The sequence below is a fragment of the Bombus pyrosoma genome, linkage group LG15, assembly GCF_014825855.1.
Source record: "Bombus pyrosoma isolate SC7728 linkage group LG15, ASM1482585v1, whole genome shotgun sequence".
Taxonomy (NCBI): Eukaryota; Metazoa; Arthropoda; class Insecta; order Hymenoptera; family Apidae; genus Bombus; species Bombus pyrosoma.
In genome coordinates this window covers 3,604,142-3,621,875 of record NC_057784.1, presented here as the reverse complement: position 1 = coordinate 3,621,875, position 17,734 = coordinate 3,604,142, and the positions used below count along the sequence as shown (strand labels likewise).

General features: G+C 39.5%; 1 protein-coding gene across 2 annotated transcripts in view; it reads right to left on the bottom strand.

The window, feature by feature from the left end:
- The window catches only part of LOC122575742 (complexin), a 322,428-nt gene that overhangs the window by 268,546 nt on the left and 36,148 nt on the right, over positions 1-17,734 (bottom strand). The window contains exon 2 of one of the 2 annotated variants that reach the window (XM_043745112.1): positions 4,150-4,181. The exons of the other annotated variant lie outside the window; for it this stretch is intronic. The gene's annotated coding sequence lies outside the window, so the exon portion shown is untranslated. The remainder of the gene's footprint in view (positions 1-4,149; positions 4,182-17,734) is intronic. 2 annotated transcript variants of the gene reach the window in all.

Genomic DNA, 17,734 nt, shown 5'->3' with positions numbered 1-17,734 from the left:
GCGAAACTTGGTTGATCTTCAACCGAGGCTGCAAGTTGGCCGAAACGATGGAATTCACGGAGAAGAATCGTCGGTGGACAGATCGGAAAATTAGTGGTGGATAGCGTGGCGTACGTTTGAAAGGTGATCAAAATTTCGGATCGTTGGGAACGATGGAGCACGGGGAGCGTGCTCGAAACTCGGTGTAATTAAAGGAACGCCGATGGTCAGCTCTTGAAAAGTTTCCGCGGTCCCTTTACCCACTTCAGCCGCTGACAATGAGTAACGAGTTTCGGGCCATTAGAGAAAATGGAAGACGAAATAACTAGCCGGACATGGTTCCACCTTAAAAACTCGACGAAGAACGAAAAGCCAGTTGGCCTCTGCCTTTCGAATTTCGCCGAACATTTCCGACAAATGCACTTTGCCGATGAGGATACGATTGCACGCATCGGTTACTCGAAAAATTCCTTTCAGCTCCATTTTGCTCCGTAGAGGAGGAAAGACCACTTGCGCCATGGAAAAAATTAATCGGCAAAAGTGTCGCGGGATTTGAAGAATATCTGGGTCACCTTTTCAGACAGATGAGAGAGAACGAAATGGATCAAAGAGCCAACTATAGGGGAAAGAATTTACATAAATGCTTAAGTGGCTGCCGTTCACAAAGAGGAAGAGAGGAGAGCGGTATCTTAAGAAGTTCGGCCCCAGAAAACGAAGAAACTTGAAGTTTCTGTAATGAGCTCAAAATTTTTCCCTCCTCCCCTTCCCTGTCTAGTCGAGTTTGCGAGCCTCTTATCGACCGAATCGCGGCGCTCCTTTGCTTTGACAAACGTCGTCCGAGAAAGTTCGACGATAAGAAAAACTAAGATGAACTCGCAGAATACGGGATTACTTTTTAATCGTTTCGGGCTCGAGCCCCGAATTAATAAAAAAAAGGGGGAGGGGGAGAGGAAAAATGAAGAGAAAAGAAAGAAGAGAATGGAAGATGACTTTTAACCGAAGAAGAAAGTTTCTGGTTGTGTCGGTGACGTCTCGCGCACGTCCACGTTTCTTCGGAGAAGTTAAAAAGTTAAACCGTGACTCGATGGGTGCAACGAGCCATCGATATCGATTGGACCTGAGCACCGATTAATGAATATCGACATCCCAGCTTCCCCAGTTTTCTCCAAGTCTCTTCGAATTAATTATAAACAGTACAGGTTAAGAATTCAGTAACTGAGATTGCCCTAAATTGCTATTTATAAGTGTTGCTTCTCGTCTGGCGTTGGTCGATTTAATTTTGATAAAACAATCACGATAGACCCAATTATTTATACGATTTTATCTTTCTAAACGATGCAGAATATCGGAGTTATCTGACAGAAAGGATATTCTATTAAATATTAATTTTACTAAAATAGAAACTCTTCTAGAACGTAACAATAATTTGATAGTATAGAATTGTGCAAATAATTATCATAATTCGTAGCTTTTGCGGGTTTCTTTTAGGATCTTGTTATCACATAATTTTAACTATGTATTTTTAATAAATAGAAAACCGCGGAAGATTACTCTTTGACACTAACTGTAGGTTCATCCGAGTGACGAGGAACACAACGATCCTCAAACTTAATCAAACACATTCGACAATTCATGGCAGTATGAGGATATACACCTTCCGCAGAAGGGAATTTCGTGATTTTCATTCGCGCGTAATTCTGACGTCTCGTGACTGTCAACGTGCTCCCTAAATATAAGCTAGTGGTCAGAAAATACGTGGAAGAAAAGCGACGGTTATAGTACGATCGCGTGCGAAAAAAATTGACTTCTCATTGAGAACAATTAACCCTGTCGTGCTCGTCGAATTTTTCTTTTCCAATCTGGCTCTTTTATTTTATCAACAGAAAGGTGTTTAGAATATATTTGAATAACATTGAATATAGAATACAATCGCGTCAATAAAATTTCGTTCAAACTTATGAAAGAACACAGCTGACTAAACGCGATTAAATCTCTTTTGCATACTAGTTTACCAAGTAATGATATTAATGAATTTTCAAGTTACGTATTATAGATTATAGACTTTTATAAGCTTCTTATATACTCTAAAGTCAAACAGAATAATCAGACGACAAGTATTTTCTGAAACTTGTTTATAAAACTTTGCCCGTTTAACGATTGGCTTATAAAATTGTTACGCCGTTAATCCAACAATACAAAAAGGACCAAATCATCGATTTTTTCATCAAACTTCTATAAACATCGATTAACGTAGATTAAAGGGAATCATACCGCGGAAAACAAGCAAAACGAAGTAAATCTTAATTTGACCCACTTTATACGATAGCCGTCAACCGGACAATGATTAACGAGTTTGTTATGTCGAATTAACATTTTTTTAATCCCGATAGGTTCGACCGACTGATTATTGACGACACAAATCCGATCAATTAATTGCCGCTGGACGTCGCATCGTCGTAACGTTACAAATTACGTGGGGATGTTTGATCGCGATTTTCGCAATTCATCGTCCGCGTACACGCGTGGATTCTCCACGTACGAACCTAATTCATTTAAGGCAGCCGGCAAGAGGCATCATTTTTCATAGATTCGTGACTTTGCCCCGTAGAAAGGAGACAGTTCATTTATCTTAGCTGGGCAAAAAGACATTCTTCGGTAATCTACACATCGTTTCTTCCCTCCCACAACACCATATTGCCTCGCGAGCGCGTTACATAATTTTTTCATTCATTATCAGTCGCGTATCGCGATCGTATAAAGTCGCGCGCGCGTTAACACATTCATCGGCGAGCGTATTTTCATAGAGCTTGCACCCGCGCCTCTTATGTCACCACTTTTTACAAGCGTCACGAAATACAAAGCAAAAAATAGGTACGCACGATAAACCAGACGACTATGCAAAAGACGTTACGAAGAGCGTGTGCAAGAATTTGGTGGAGAATTTGCAAAACTCCTGCAAAACAGATAACCACGTTCCGTGGACATTGCGTAATTTACCGCTTACTTGCCATAATTTAATACGGTTTATCGCGATACGCCTATGTTAATAATATTTTCTTAATTTTCGCAAATAAATATGCTAACGTTGTCTACCGATGCAATTTGTTTATTACGCTTTCACAGTATCGTTAAAAAATAATAACGATCTCGGCACCGTGTAAGCAACTGCGTGGTATACTTTGGAACATTTATCGCGTGTTGGTGACCGGTGAAAGGCGTGGCGTAAACAGAAAGCTCAGTGACGGTGAATGCATTAACCCTTTCACTGTTAAATCCGTACATCGTACGATCGACAAACATAAACTATTGAAACTTATAATTGCTATGTCGAACAACTATGTATTAGCTGTTTTAAGATCGATTATACGATCTGCTATGAAATCGACACTGTAAACATAGATAAATGAGAACACATAAAACAATAGTTTGAAGAAAATTTGCTCGAAGTCTTGCTGCACAGTGAAAGTTGTTTTTAGAAAGAGTTAACGAAGAAGAATTAACGTGTGCTGTCGCGTCGATGCGATGTGACCAACTGATATTCCATTCCAACGTGTATGATACGAGCTCGTTAGGGAACCAACTCATTACTTTTTCGAGTAGCAGCTGAGTTTTTGACCACGCAGCTTGCCGCGCGCCAAATTGACCGTGTTTTAGCGAGAATTTTCCGGATTTTCCAAGCCGCGGAAGGTTTCGATTTTGTCTGGTGCAGGCCACAAAAATTTCAAAACTTGTTTCGCACAACATCTACGAGTATCGTAAATATTCCATAGGATCGGGCGTGTAACAACATCGAAAACCATGCGAACGACAGAATTCGATTCCAGAGCTCGTAAATTAACGATAACGCCCGGACAATGGTCGTGCATTGTTCCGACAAAACTCTTCGAACGAAAATAAAAAAAATAGTACCGTCCTTTCTACTGAAATAATAAAATTTCTCTAAAAAGCTCCAGAACTGGCGAAACAAATTTTACTGTTGCAAGAGATCGAGCAATACTTTGTAAACGTTGCTTTCTTTTTTCGTTTGATTTTGTAAAAATACGTCCAACATATAGCGGCTAAATCATCGGATTGACTTTTATATTTAGCGATTTTTCTCCAAGCCTTTGAAACTAGAAATTACTTGCTTGGAAAATTATACAACATACTTTGTATTGTTTGGCGACTCACCGTTGTGAAATATCGTGATAACTGCACTGTACCTGCAACAAACAGAAATTTATATTTTAATATTTTTACTACAATATAATGAAAAAAGTTACGTACAAAGAGCCACGTTTAATAAATCCAGACTAATCATGAATAATAGCGGCAACTTTTGACTCCTATTGGCTCACTCGATGAGTTTCTGCCCACACACACATATACTATATAGTTATTTATCATTCTTATAACAAATACTTTTAATTAATTGTAAAAGTTACTTGAATCCATCAGATAATTACGAACTTATTTCTGCTATCTTGATTTTAATTTTTATACGTACTTACACGAACAACATGAAGATTGTTCCTTTTCTTTTCGCTTTTCCCACGAGCTTCGAACGGTTTCGCCTGATAAGGTACGCGTATCGCTGTTCCAAACGTATGAACACGAAGTATATTTCACGAACGCGTTAAGTACATACGTATATACTGTCCTATACAGACTTTATATTCTTATCTAAAGAAAAACTACATATATGCAAAGAGAATGCACGTTCAGCAAGACCAAACGAATCGCGAATAACAACTAGATTTCGAAGGCAAACAGATCGATGGCCGGTATCGATTAGATCGTGTTAGAAGAGACAACACACCGGTAGACATTAACATCTTCGGGGCTTCGGTAGCCTGCAAGTACTTTCCCATAGCAATTTTACGAAGCAGTTAACACCGCTAACAAGTTATCAGAGTGAGATTGAAGGAAGATAGCCCGAGTAACCCGAACACTTCGCCGTCGATATAAACTCACTCCAGTTTGATCGGCTTACGGAACTCAGCCTGCGGCTACTTCAGCTTATCGACGTGGATGCTACCACGTATAGAGAGGTCTTCAATTTTACCGCCTCTATATTGTCTCTATATAAGCGGGGCTATCTTCGCGGAAACTTGGGAAGCGGTAAAATTTGCGAAGCAACTTTATCGGGAAACATCGTCTGAAGACCGATCCCGAAAGTGCCGCACTTTCACACGTTCAACGAGACTTCTGTGAAAATGTGTGACCGAACGTAAAGAAGGTTCGGGCGAATAGATATCGTAAAGAACTATATAAAGTGGCAAGTGTGAAACGAGAAATTTGTTGCTATTGGAAATGTAACGACGAGTTTCGTATTCTTCTGAGTAAGGCTAAGCCTGGTTCCGTGGATTTCCTCTCGTAATAATATGTGAAGCTTAAATGCGAGAATGTATACGAAGATGTTTCCCCAGGGTGTTCCAGAATCCTGACGAATGGCGAGAATATATAGAGAATCATTGGTGATTGTGCACGTGATCACGTCGATGTATAAAGAGATGAAGATATGTGTGATTACATGGATGTAAAACACGTATCGTGCAGCGAACCAAACGTTCGCTTACTTCGTTAATGAATAACAAGAGAAAAGATTGTTTAAAAATCGTTATTACTAATATCAAGAAATTGAAACCAAGACTCAGTTCGGTATCTCCTGTCTCATCTTAGTCTCATTGTCCAAAAAATTCCTCATTTTTCTATTTCTATCAAGCAGATCCAAATGCGTGCGTCGAAGCATTCGCAAATACGAACATTGATAACAGAAGGAAGAATAAAGTCGATATTCGGCACAATTGCGTACAACAATTTACACAATCGGTCTGCGAAACTCGAATCACGGTTGAAACAGTTAAATTATGTATAGAGATGTGGTAACGAAATACGATGTAAATTTAAAGGATGGGAACGACTGGTGTTTCCGTGCGCGTATTCATAACAATCCACCGTCGAGATAAATCGCTACGGGCGAAAGTCACGTTCTTCCCACGGACCGAGTGCTTCCACTAAAAATTCCATCGCGAATCTTGGGCTATCGCCTCTAAAACTTCATTAAACGTTTATCAACCTAATGGCCCCGCCAGCCGTGAAATAGTTCCGCTGATTTTTAAACCAACCCATCCAGCTGACCCAGAAAGACGTCACGCTCCTTCTATCTCTCAACTGAGAGTATTGAAACATTCAGACACTCAACAGCTGACGTAAGAACGATATTTTCATGGAATATATCCAGTTTAATGGCAAATTGCGATTCCCATCGAATGGATATCTTGGAACGCTCTATCGTTACAAAGTACACAGAATAAAATTCGAGATTCATGAAAGAACTTTTGGCGAACGTTGAATGGACGTCACAAATATCGACGTGCGACTGAAGATCCGCCATGCTGGAAGAAAACGCGTTGAGAGTTGAGTTTCTGAACGATTCGTCCTGTTTCTTAACACGTTCACCGCGAGTCTGATTTTCATTAGCTACGATGTTGAACGCTAACGAATAATTCTCGTACGGTAGACGCTTTTATATCGTAAAACTTAAAATGTGCGTTTTCATACGAATTACTGTGAAATATTTTATCGCAATTTCGAGCTTTCTGGTTCATGTCCTGGATTCAAATCGCTACCGCAAGCATAATCCAAAAGTACACCAGTGTTCATAAATATTAAAACAGTAACAAGTCTGCTATGAAATATCTGATTGTTACACGCGTAATTATTAAGTACGTAATATTTCATTGTTAATGAAACAATTATGGGAAACCTGTACAAAAGCGAGTACTTAAGGTTCTGCATCTATAGCATTTTCGTTTATGAAACAAATTGTATCATCAAAATTGTATTCACTGGATGCCTTTATAATGAACATAGAATAACAAAAATAACTACCGTCTAAATTTTCATATTAAGCGCATTAATCAATTAATTGTCTCCTGAATATGTAATTTGTGTCGTATAATTTTTATTACGACGTTCTACTTTATAATCCAAGATACCAAACCAGACCTAGTAAAATCCTTAAAAACTTAATTTTATAATTTCGTAACGCTTTATAAAGTTTATCTTATTTCGTTAGAAACATCCCCGTTACTTATGAACAAGGCTGTGAATCTGAATCTTACGTAATGGATGTGTTAAGGGGAATAAGACATTTTTCGACCGGACAGACACTTTTAGCTTCCTCCGCACATTAAAAATAATTTCAACGTTTCGTTTGAAGCGTTAACTGCCATAGCTGGTCCCCAAGCAATCTAGTTGTTATTCTTGGTCTTTGGAAAGCTTCTGTCCCTTAATTCTTGATATCCTTCTTCCGAGTCTCTGGAGGCGATTCATCGTTCGTAATCACCGCCGACTTTATCACCCACGTGCTCATTATCTTGCGTCACGTTTTAATAGCTATCGAAATATAAAATTGTCCCTGGAGCAAAGCACGTTGCTGGAGGAATTATCAAAGACGCGCGGTGGCTGTTGCTATCATTTTATATTTGCTCGGAATGTACGAAGGAGCGATGCTTTGTGAGGATTTTATCTTCGTTACGCTTCCGTCTGTAACGCGCAACCATTACTCTTCATCTATTTTGTATTTCTTCATCATCTACCGCCTGAAATGCTCTGAATGTTTCACATTCTGCGTTAAATTAACGCGTTTCTCGCCAAGGTCGTTCGATGGAACTTCAATTTTTACGACACGCGTGTTTCGGAGTTGTACAAAATTAATTTATAAAAGTATCATGTTGTAACATATGGAAGGTTCAATTTTCAAGTGTTCATGCTTTATTGAATATAAAAAAATTAGAAAGAAAATATTTTTTGGGCATAAAATTCGAGCTTAATAATTTTGCATAAAGGATACGTTTAAAGGACGATTTATACCCCAAAAATTGCACCAATATCGAACTGGAATTCAGGCTGAAGGAAGCTAAAAGAACTGAAACTATACGTAAAAGAATAAATTCTCAGATTTAACGCGATACGCAGCAACGCATTTGCAGACGCAAAAATATTTATCGAAGTAACGAAATTTCCTAAATTATAACATAATCTGACAAAGCTATGAAAAACGAACAAATATGTATATTCCTGTTTCACGATGAAATCTACTACGAATTATATCATCCAGTTCATAAGCTTTGGCCTCCCTCGTTAACCGTTACAATGTTCCTGCAGAGTTACTGCGATAACGCTTTCAGGCAAGTTAAATGGATCTTACATCGACCATAAAGTGATCCTCGTGTCCTGTTCGTGCCGCTACGTATTTAGCAGCTACATCGATCGTTCAGATCGTACGTTTTTCATCTTTCAAGTTGATAATTAACTTGACGACGTCGCTTAAAGAGATACGTAAGGAGAATTGGATGGTTAACTGAGAGTCTGGCAAACATCTTCGCGAATTGTTAAGCCAAATACGAGGCTGCGTATGCAAATGACCAACACGTTCTCGGTGCATTGGATTAAGCCATAGCTTATGCGTCTAATCCCAGATTAAACTGGATTATACACAACACATTGGGGGAACAAGTATGGCAGTAACATTTATCAGATGAAGCGGGAATAATCACCGTCCTAGAGCTTGCAATTCGAGTCGTAGACTGGAACGTTTTCATTTGCGAAACGGGCTGCCTTGTGCTGGTTATCTTAAGACGAACGATAACGCGCCTGATTATCCTCATTGCAAATACATGTGCAACATTTCTGTTCACATTCTTCCTTCGCTTGTTTACATTTGTCTTTGTTCCACCGATTTTATAATTCAAGTGCTCCGAATCTCTCGCTCCATACAAGTTAAGTTTCGAGTGACATTTTGATCAAGAAACTATAAAAATCTTCTTTATAAATATATTCATTATATTTTTACAGGAATATAAAATTCTGCTCGACCGATCGTCCAAATTAATTATCACTATATTTCGTGTGAACTTAATATACGTGCTATTATTTATCTACGATATTGTACAAAGTTCGCCGTCATTGTTTGCGTTCCTCATTTGTTTGTTATTCGCTTGTTTACACCCCTCGCCTATTTGTTTACACTTTTGCCCCGTATATTTACATTCTCGGTACGAAGGGCTGCGTACACGCGACACAAAACTTGTCACAGTAATGGAATCGAAGTTCACTCCAACTGCGAGTCCCATTCTTTGCCCGAGAGCCGAAAAGTCGTGCAGTCGTCTCGAGGGTGTCGACGAAACTTTTGTTCAACGCCGAGAAGCCAGCCGTATCTCGGAGACGAAAAATGTAAGCAAATGCGAGAGAGCGGCCGTGAATAAAGAAAAAGAAGAGAAAAGAAAGTTCCGAAAGAGGAATAGCCCGGAGGCTGACTGATCGTTCCTTTTAGCACACAATAACGTCGTGCTGGGAAGATATGCTTACAAGTTTCGCCTTGGCGCATTAACGAGCGACATCTCGCTTCACGGAGGAAATGAAAGCCATCTTTGACCTTCCTCATTAACCCTGGACGAAGAGGAATTTCGGTAACGAGGGCTGCGTGCCCGCGACCCCTTCAAATTTATCAAGTCCGTCCAAGTTTCCGGTTGTTCGAAGCCGGAAATTTCTCTTCGGCTAAAGCTTCTTATACCTTTCATCGAACGAGCACACCGTCTGCCGCCTGCAAGGAGTTCCGGCCAACTTCCTTATCCTCGAACCGAACAGCCCGAGATCGATTTAATAACCTAAAACTTTCTTTAAAGGAAATGTTTAAACATACGAGGGGAGAAAACATTGACGCGATCGTCTATCAACCGGCAGTTTCATCGATGACTAGCCAGAAGCGAAAGTTCTCGATTTGCCGGAAATGATCCACAAATCACGCCAAACTAAAACTATTAGCCTGAAACGTTACGGCCTTACAAGCAACCCTACTTTAATATCTACCTTCCACCCGCGATATTTACGGCTCGTATACCGGGTAGACTACGAATTGGTCATCGTGATATTTCAAATAGTTTGGAGATGTTTGCGTGTTTGAAATTCCTACGTATAAACATTCGTAGTTTACTTATTCGAGATCAACGAACTCTTGTTTGAAACGTTGCTTTTTAACTTGGCCGGCTCATTTCCTAACAATCTCTAATTTTCTAACAATCGTAGAACTAAAGATAAATAAATTCATGATCCAAAAGGTAGAAGACCTGTAACTTTGTCGTAGCCATAGAGTTAGGAATGCAAATAACGTCTTAACTCGACTTGCCTGGTTAACAAGTTGATCTACGAAAGCAAACTTAAAGTCTTATGACGAGCATTTCGTGGACCACCCCGTATATTCTGCAGTATTATTCAACTAGTATTCTATGCTAGACAGTATATCAAGTCGTTATATTTAAACGACTAGCCGAGGATATCAGGCTTTCGTTAAGATCAGCTTAAGTAACGAGATTCACAGATCCTAGAGTTTTGGAAAATTCCATCTTCATCCGCGTCGACCCTTCTCCAGCGTATTTACGACCCGAGATTGATCCTTCTCCGCCGCTCCTTTTCGTCAATGCATTTCTCTGGTAAAGCGAGTTTCCCAAAGAAAAGCAGATAACGGATCCATCCTGTTGTCTTTCTGACCCGTGGTCCAGCCACCGAGGTCTTAACCTTTGTTGTTCATTCCTTACCTCGAGCCGCTTGGTTCCACCCTCTCTCGACGAATCGAATCTCGAAAATTGGTCGCTCCGAGCGATCGTACCGTCGAAGATGAAGAAATAGAAAATCGAAGGCAATTCGGGCCAATCTCATAACCGGCACAAACACAAAAGCGTGTTGCACGAAGCCAAACACGAGGATGGTGTTTGGTCCATGAGTTTTCCAATTTACAATATTGCACACGAAGACTGTTGAAAAGACGAAGGAAGAGAGCACAGACTGTGTTGATAGGGAAGAGTTGGCGTAATTGGAAAATCGATAGGCAAATCGGATCAAGCTGTCTGCAACGAGAGAAACCAAGTACGTGTTACTAAAGTCGATAAGAAGACTGAACGATCGGTGGCCCGAGAACGCTGTAACTGACAAATGTCGCCAATGGAGGGTGTTCGAAAATGTTCGTGTCATATCCCCACTAGGGTCGGTCTAATGGCACGCGACAGCTCATAATCTACCCTGGTGCGGTGGTTCCGTTAACCACAGGGAGTATGGACCACAGAAATTGATCGACAGGGATGAAACTCCCGACGTCTCTTTTAATACGTTATAAGTATAGTGGGCGTTCATTTATAAATCACGACGAGGGTAATAGTAAACGTGCCATCTTTATGACGATTCCACGCCAACTGTTCGTCAACGATGGTTAACTCTTTAGTTTCTAACGTTGCGTTAGTCCAATATTTATTTAAAAATCAAATTCTGGCCGCGACTAACCTTATTAACTTTTCAAACTCGAAGAAACTCATTTACTCCCTTCGAAATCGTCGCTTTGATACTCATCTAGTCGTGTTTTCTTCCTTCTGTTCCCTTGTAATGTTCGATTATTACGTTTCACGGGCCTATGCTAGTACGATCACTGTCAGAAAATTTTGATAGCGTGAAAATTGCAGTAAAAATCGAAAAATAGCAATTAGGTCTAAGAAATCGTCGTTGTCCTCTATCCACGACACTTTATCAAGGCCTGCTCCGTGCTCGTTACGCTACGATTCTACTAGTAGTCCCAGCGTTCTGATACTCACGATACAATTATCTTAACTTCTAACCAATTTCACAATCTCGCTGTATCTCGGTACACGGCATACAAAAATTGACAACATGAAAATTGCATTAAAAGTTGGAAGCAGTAGCTCGACCTATGTGCTCTATGTCGTTGTTTTCTATCCACGACTTCTCGCCAACGCCTGTTTCCTGTTCGTTACGCTACGATTCTACAAGCAATCTCGAGACTCCAGGACCATCAGCAACTGCTACCCTCTGCAATTTCACTGAGACGGCTGGCAAACAGCAAGAAATCTCTTTACGTCTTGCCAAGTAGGAAAGATCAGTAGTTCGACCAGGCCGACTGCACAGGTGCACTCTCTAGTTTCTGGTCCGTGGTGGCGCGCAACTTGTCCCGTAGTTCTGATCGAATTACCGAGCTCTGGGTGTATCATGGTAATTGTGAGAAGTTACACTCTCTAGTTCCACGCCCCAGGAGAGTAGAGAGAGAGAGAGAGAGAGAGAAAGGCGAAAGGCAGAGAGATAAGAGGCGAACAGGAAGAAAGGACGAGGAGAAGGAGCCCGAAACGGTGCGATCCAGTCACGGTGTCGTGAGCTAGCCGTAGAAGAGCCCTCTGGGTCGGTCTCACGGAAATTAGACTTAATTGCCGGTTACAGGAGAAGATATCCAGTGTCGACAAACGCGCCTTCACCACGCCTTGATGTCGTTGGGAATGTGCTTTAGCATGTAGGTCGTGCCTCTTTATGGCATCCTGGATTCTCTAAGAATATCTCTGCCCACGGTATCCGATGTCTACGTACTAAGCATCCCCCAAACTACAACTGAATTGTCGAAGTGTACAATGTACTAGAATGTATCTTTTTTTTTTATGCATTAATGGGAATAAGAAATAAACGTGCAAAAGTGTACAAAATATGTAGAATGCGTGAAAAGAGGAGAAATATCGAAAGTGAAGTACAGTGACTACAAAAAGTGTAACACTGTCGTATTTATCATAGCATTTGCATACGAATTAATTAGATCAAAGTACGTTTTTTCTATCGTTTAGTAGTGCTTCCACGTGACTACGAAAATCTGATACTGTAAAAATGAAATGTAGACCTGATAAGAAATAAGTTTCGTGAGAAAATAAGGGTGCATAGTCTGGTTATAGCTGTTATTTTCTCTAATGGGTGAAACAAATCTTTACGTAGGTTGCATTTTCTTTAATTATGCCAATGAAGATATGAAATTATATAAAAGCTCACAGTTTCATAGCGATATAAACGGGAGAGAAAGATCTTTTCAACAAATTGGTTGGAATATAGTACTGTGGGCAAAAAGGATCTTGGGAAAATATCCGACAACTTTACATGCAGCCCCTTATCTAAGCAATAAAACAAGCATTAAAGAACGTTCTATAGTGGACTTATCTTAGATTAAAATTTAATACTTACTTAATATATTATTCAGCAGGTTTATCACGTGTTTCGATATAATTTATCGAGCGAACGAAATTAGACTTCAAGAACACGTCGCGGTAGAATTCTACTTATTTTTACTCGACGAATTACGATCTATTGATACACATGGCAAACGTGAAAATCGCCAGCAACGGGGGATACGACGACAATCGAAGCCATGTAACGAACACAGAAATTAGGTCCGAGCCCTTTGGGTCATCTACAACAACTAGTGATACAGCTCGCAAACACGTTTCGAACTTCGTACTCTTTGATGGCACGGCAATTTGCATAATGTCTCAAGATGGAGAAAACCGAAAGGTCTTGTATTGATAATCGCGTAAATTAGCATACTTGGTCGCACGAATGACCCTGAATTTGCGTAAAGATTCGTGTGAGGTGATACAGCGAACTGAGTAATTTATCGACACGGAGAATGTACGTTGAAACTTGGCTGCGCGTGACAAGAATATATTGTGCACGCCAAGTTTACTGCAGTTCTCCAATTTTTATGTTCCAATCTTGCTCTCATTTCAGCAAAGAAAAAGGACTTGGTAGTGTTGTTTTAGGAAAATGTCAAACGTGAAATTGAAACGAGAAATCATGTAAATATACCAAAGTTCGCACTTGACATATTTTTTAACGTTGAAGAAATACGATCAGAGAAACGCAGCAGATTCTGACTGAATCGTCGAATAGCGAGAATCAAATGGGCAGTAAAAGTTGTCAATATAAGTTGTTCGAGTTTCTAACGCAGCGATCGAAAAATTGTATAATCGTTGTATTTGCTGCTATTCGTCAGTAACATGTAATATCCAATGAACCAAATTTACATACCACACGTAACCACTTTTTCTGCACGAGTATGCTATACCCTCAGAGATCTGGCAACTTCTTTCGACGTAGATGGAACTTGGCAAAATATCAGGACATATAAATCAAAAGCTGACCTGCGCGAAAGACGGATAGGATAGACGTAAGTCCTGTCAGTCTTATTGAGAATGTACGCAAGGACTTAGCGGTGCCCGAACTGCTACTTCGATTTCTATAGAAACTGATAGAATGTCAGGCTCAGTGAACCCGAGGCTGAAGGAAATAGGGGCGATCTGTGTAGCGAAGTTTGCGAGGCTTTAAACTCGAACACTGTCAAAGGTATGGCCATTAGTTGATCGCGTGTCAGAATCTTCCCTGAATTAATAAACGTAGCAATGGAAATTCAATTAGTTGTAGGCATTTTTTTTCATCATCGTGAAGTATATTAGCGAGGTCCTGTCTGATGCTCGGAAAGTATTCGGATGTTCGTTTATTTTTGATAAAATCTATCTCAATTATAAAATTACAGGTGAATGATTTTATGCAATGATTTTATTCCGTATAATCATCTGGCGAGCGTTGCTTCTAATTATTGGTTCGTCGTTAATTTCTATACTTTGGCAAAAGCAACGTACTGTTGCTACAAATTCACAATTGTAGTTATTCGGACACTTACCACGCAATTTTTTTACGATTATATTATGTACGTTATACGAAGCTTGAAGTTGAAATTTTGTCAACGTTAATGAGCTACGAGTATCGTGTGAGAACAATGGTAAAATTTGGAACCAATCCGGAAATGTATATAGAAATTACGTGACATTTATCGCAGACATGCAATTAATAAAAAACAGATGTGCAACGTAGTAGTCGTAGACATGCTCATTAGTGCTAACAATGGCCTCATTAAATATCCCGGCTAATTAATATAGTAAGGAGTTGACTGTTCAAATTACTTTGGTGATCTCTGCGAAGTTTCTGCTTCCAATAAATACCATGTAACTTCCACGTACATCTTCAGATACGTTCCAAATTCTATCAACTAATCAACATTCTATCTAATCTAATGTTGATGAAATTTCAAAATGTTTTCTACGATATATAAATAGAAGATTCCTGGAAATATCCAAATACTTTCATTAGCCATTGCATACATATGCATATAGCTGTATATATATACTTACAAACATATTACATATATATAATGATAATATATAGACAGTAGGTTATTGTGCCGCTTCGATGCTTAACAACGTGACGCGTATGCTTAACAAATATGAAGAGAGATGGAACTGACTTTTAATTAGGTGCGTGGAAACTTATTGTACGTATGAGAACTGCCGGGCATGACTATCTCGCGCAGATAATTTAATATGTAAATCTCATTACCGTCATAAATCCGAACAAAGTTCGCACGGAACTCGCCAGAATACCAAACTATGTAAATTAAGTACCGTGACCTATATGTCGGCTACCGGATAAGAATCATGGTCGTTCCCTTTAACGACGTTTTTGGTCAACGGGATTCGCCTCTCTAAGGATCTCTAAAATATTTTACGCTGCCGTTGTTACGGTTTTACTATGCTGCACGCATCAAGTATATACCCCGGGTGATAAGTACTAAAACACCTGCTCGTTCCATATCAAACGCGATATTCAATCCAAAATGTTAAGAAAACGACTAACCGATCTGAATTTCGTATTCGTGCAAGACGATCGCTTAATATGCGTAAGCTGACAAAAGTATTCGATACATTTCGTATAACACACATAATATTTGCAGAGGTTGCAACAATAATTACGCGTTGGCTTGCACAGTTTTCTAAGCTAAAGTCTGGTAAGAAAATGTCAAGTGAATCGGATAGGAAACTTCAAGAAGTTTGTTCAAAATCGTATAGCATACGCTGAACCGAATAACAGCAAATGCAATAATAATACAAACGTCAAAATTGATTAAAATAGTAATCGAGAAACTTGATAGATAAAAACAAAAAAAGAATTTCATTATATCAAATTGATGAGATTACTGTAATATACATATAACATTAAACGTTTTAATAAGTTTCGAATGATTTGTCAGGTCTGCGACGAGTTCACGATAGCTTTCCATGTCCATCGCAATATACATTTTCGAAGCGATAATAATTCTTCGACGTTTCAATAATTTTATAATGATTTGTCAGGTTTACCTACATCTCTCCAAGTATCCTCGTACCTATGAACAGGCATGTACACATTCCGACCTAGAAAGAATTATAGGTTTTCCTATACAAGTCTACAGTGCAATTTGCAGTAAAGCTACCTTACGATATTCCTCTCTAGAACAAGAAGTCTCGCGGCGGAGTTTCTTCTCTTTCAATTTGCCGGAGAAAAATGGGCTCTAGACGGGAAGAACTCAATGAAACGATAAACCGAGTCGAACGCGCGGAATATCTAGAAGAAACAGCGTGAAAACTCACCGACGGAATTCGTAATTTTAATTAAAGTGCTTCGAGCACCGGAGATCAAGATACGTTCTATCGGCAGAAGGGGATGCACCCACTCGAAAACTACTTTTTCATTTAAATGCAAAGTCGCCTCGTAATGAGAATTCTCTGTGCACGAGGGACATGAACATCTTCGTTCGGCCTACCAGCAAACAGAGGATAAGATTCCAGACGAAAGTTCCAACGTTCCACCCGAGGAATCCCAAGTGGAGCTCGGACGAATAAAGAACGCGCCACGCCGCCTTCGTGGCGAACATGTGCAGATAGAAGTGATAGCCAGTATATTTTACGAACGGGATGCAGATCCAACCTGTTCATCCCGGTCGCGTTAATTAAACTTTTTAGGGACTGCCTTGAAATTACATTAACTACGAATAGAACCAGTCGCTCCGCTGGGAATACGTGTCAATGAAAATATATGATAATTCTGGTATTATTGTTTGGAGGGTACGTGAGTTCGTGAAATATCGAATAGAGTACCACAATAAATCAGACCAATAGCGATATTCACTTCATTTTAGTAAGTACAAGTTATTCGCAGAGATATCGTATTATAGAAATAGATGTCGAACCTAACCGATATTTAGGATGAGGGGAATCGATTTAACGCTTAAGCGCGCCAGTTTTGTCGGGGCACTTATGATTTATAAACTTATTCTTCTATCTTCCCCTCTTAAATAAATCTGAAACACTTTTTCCAAGTGAATTGGAAATTGATTTGGAAACGATATTTCTACCTGTCCTTCTGCGGATAAAATAGAGTATACATTGTGAATTATAAATTTTTCCAATCGCAGCGAAGAGCGTAACTGACCAATATTCGCAACGTTTAGAAATAGAAAATACGTAACGATAAACACATTCTATGGAGTCGAAGCAAATCTGCAGAATTTTCCAAACTGCTGAATGTTTCTTTACTGGAGATTTTATCGCCCAGTTTAATTCCATCGAGTTTCCAATTTGTTTCCAAGTACAAAACGGAACGGAGCGTTTTAAAACGGAATGTACAAAATTCGCATAAAGCCCAGCCAATATTGACTTTTGTATTGATTTAATTATTACCAAAATCGGGCACAAAGTATGCCAAAATGAATTAAAGCATTTCGTAAAAGCCAAAGGATTGTGAACTAAATACAGCGCAACTCCATTTATCTGAACCTATTGGGAAATAAACAGGATTTCACATTCAGATAGATTGGATTTACAGAATTTCATTTAATAGAGCGCTAACTACAATTTCGTTCCAATAAATCGTGCTTTGCTATAAACTGTAACTATATCTGCAAACTTTTTCCCAAATCAACGTATCATAATCAACGTATCGATCGTTGGCCCATTCTCGTCACCCTGGAAACTCGAGAAACATCCTACGTTCTGCACCCTACACCCGAGTTATTGCGCAACAACGC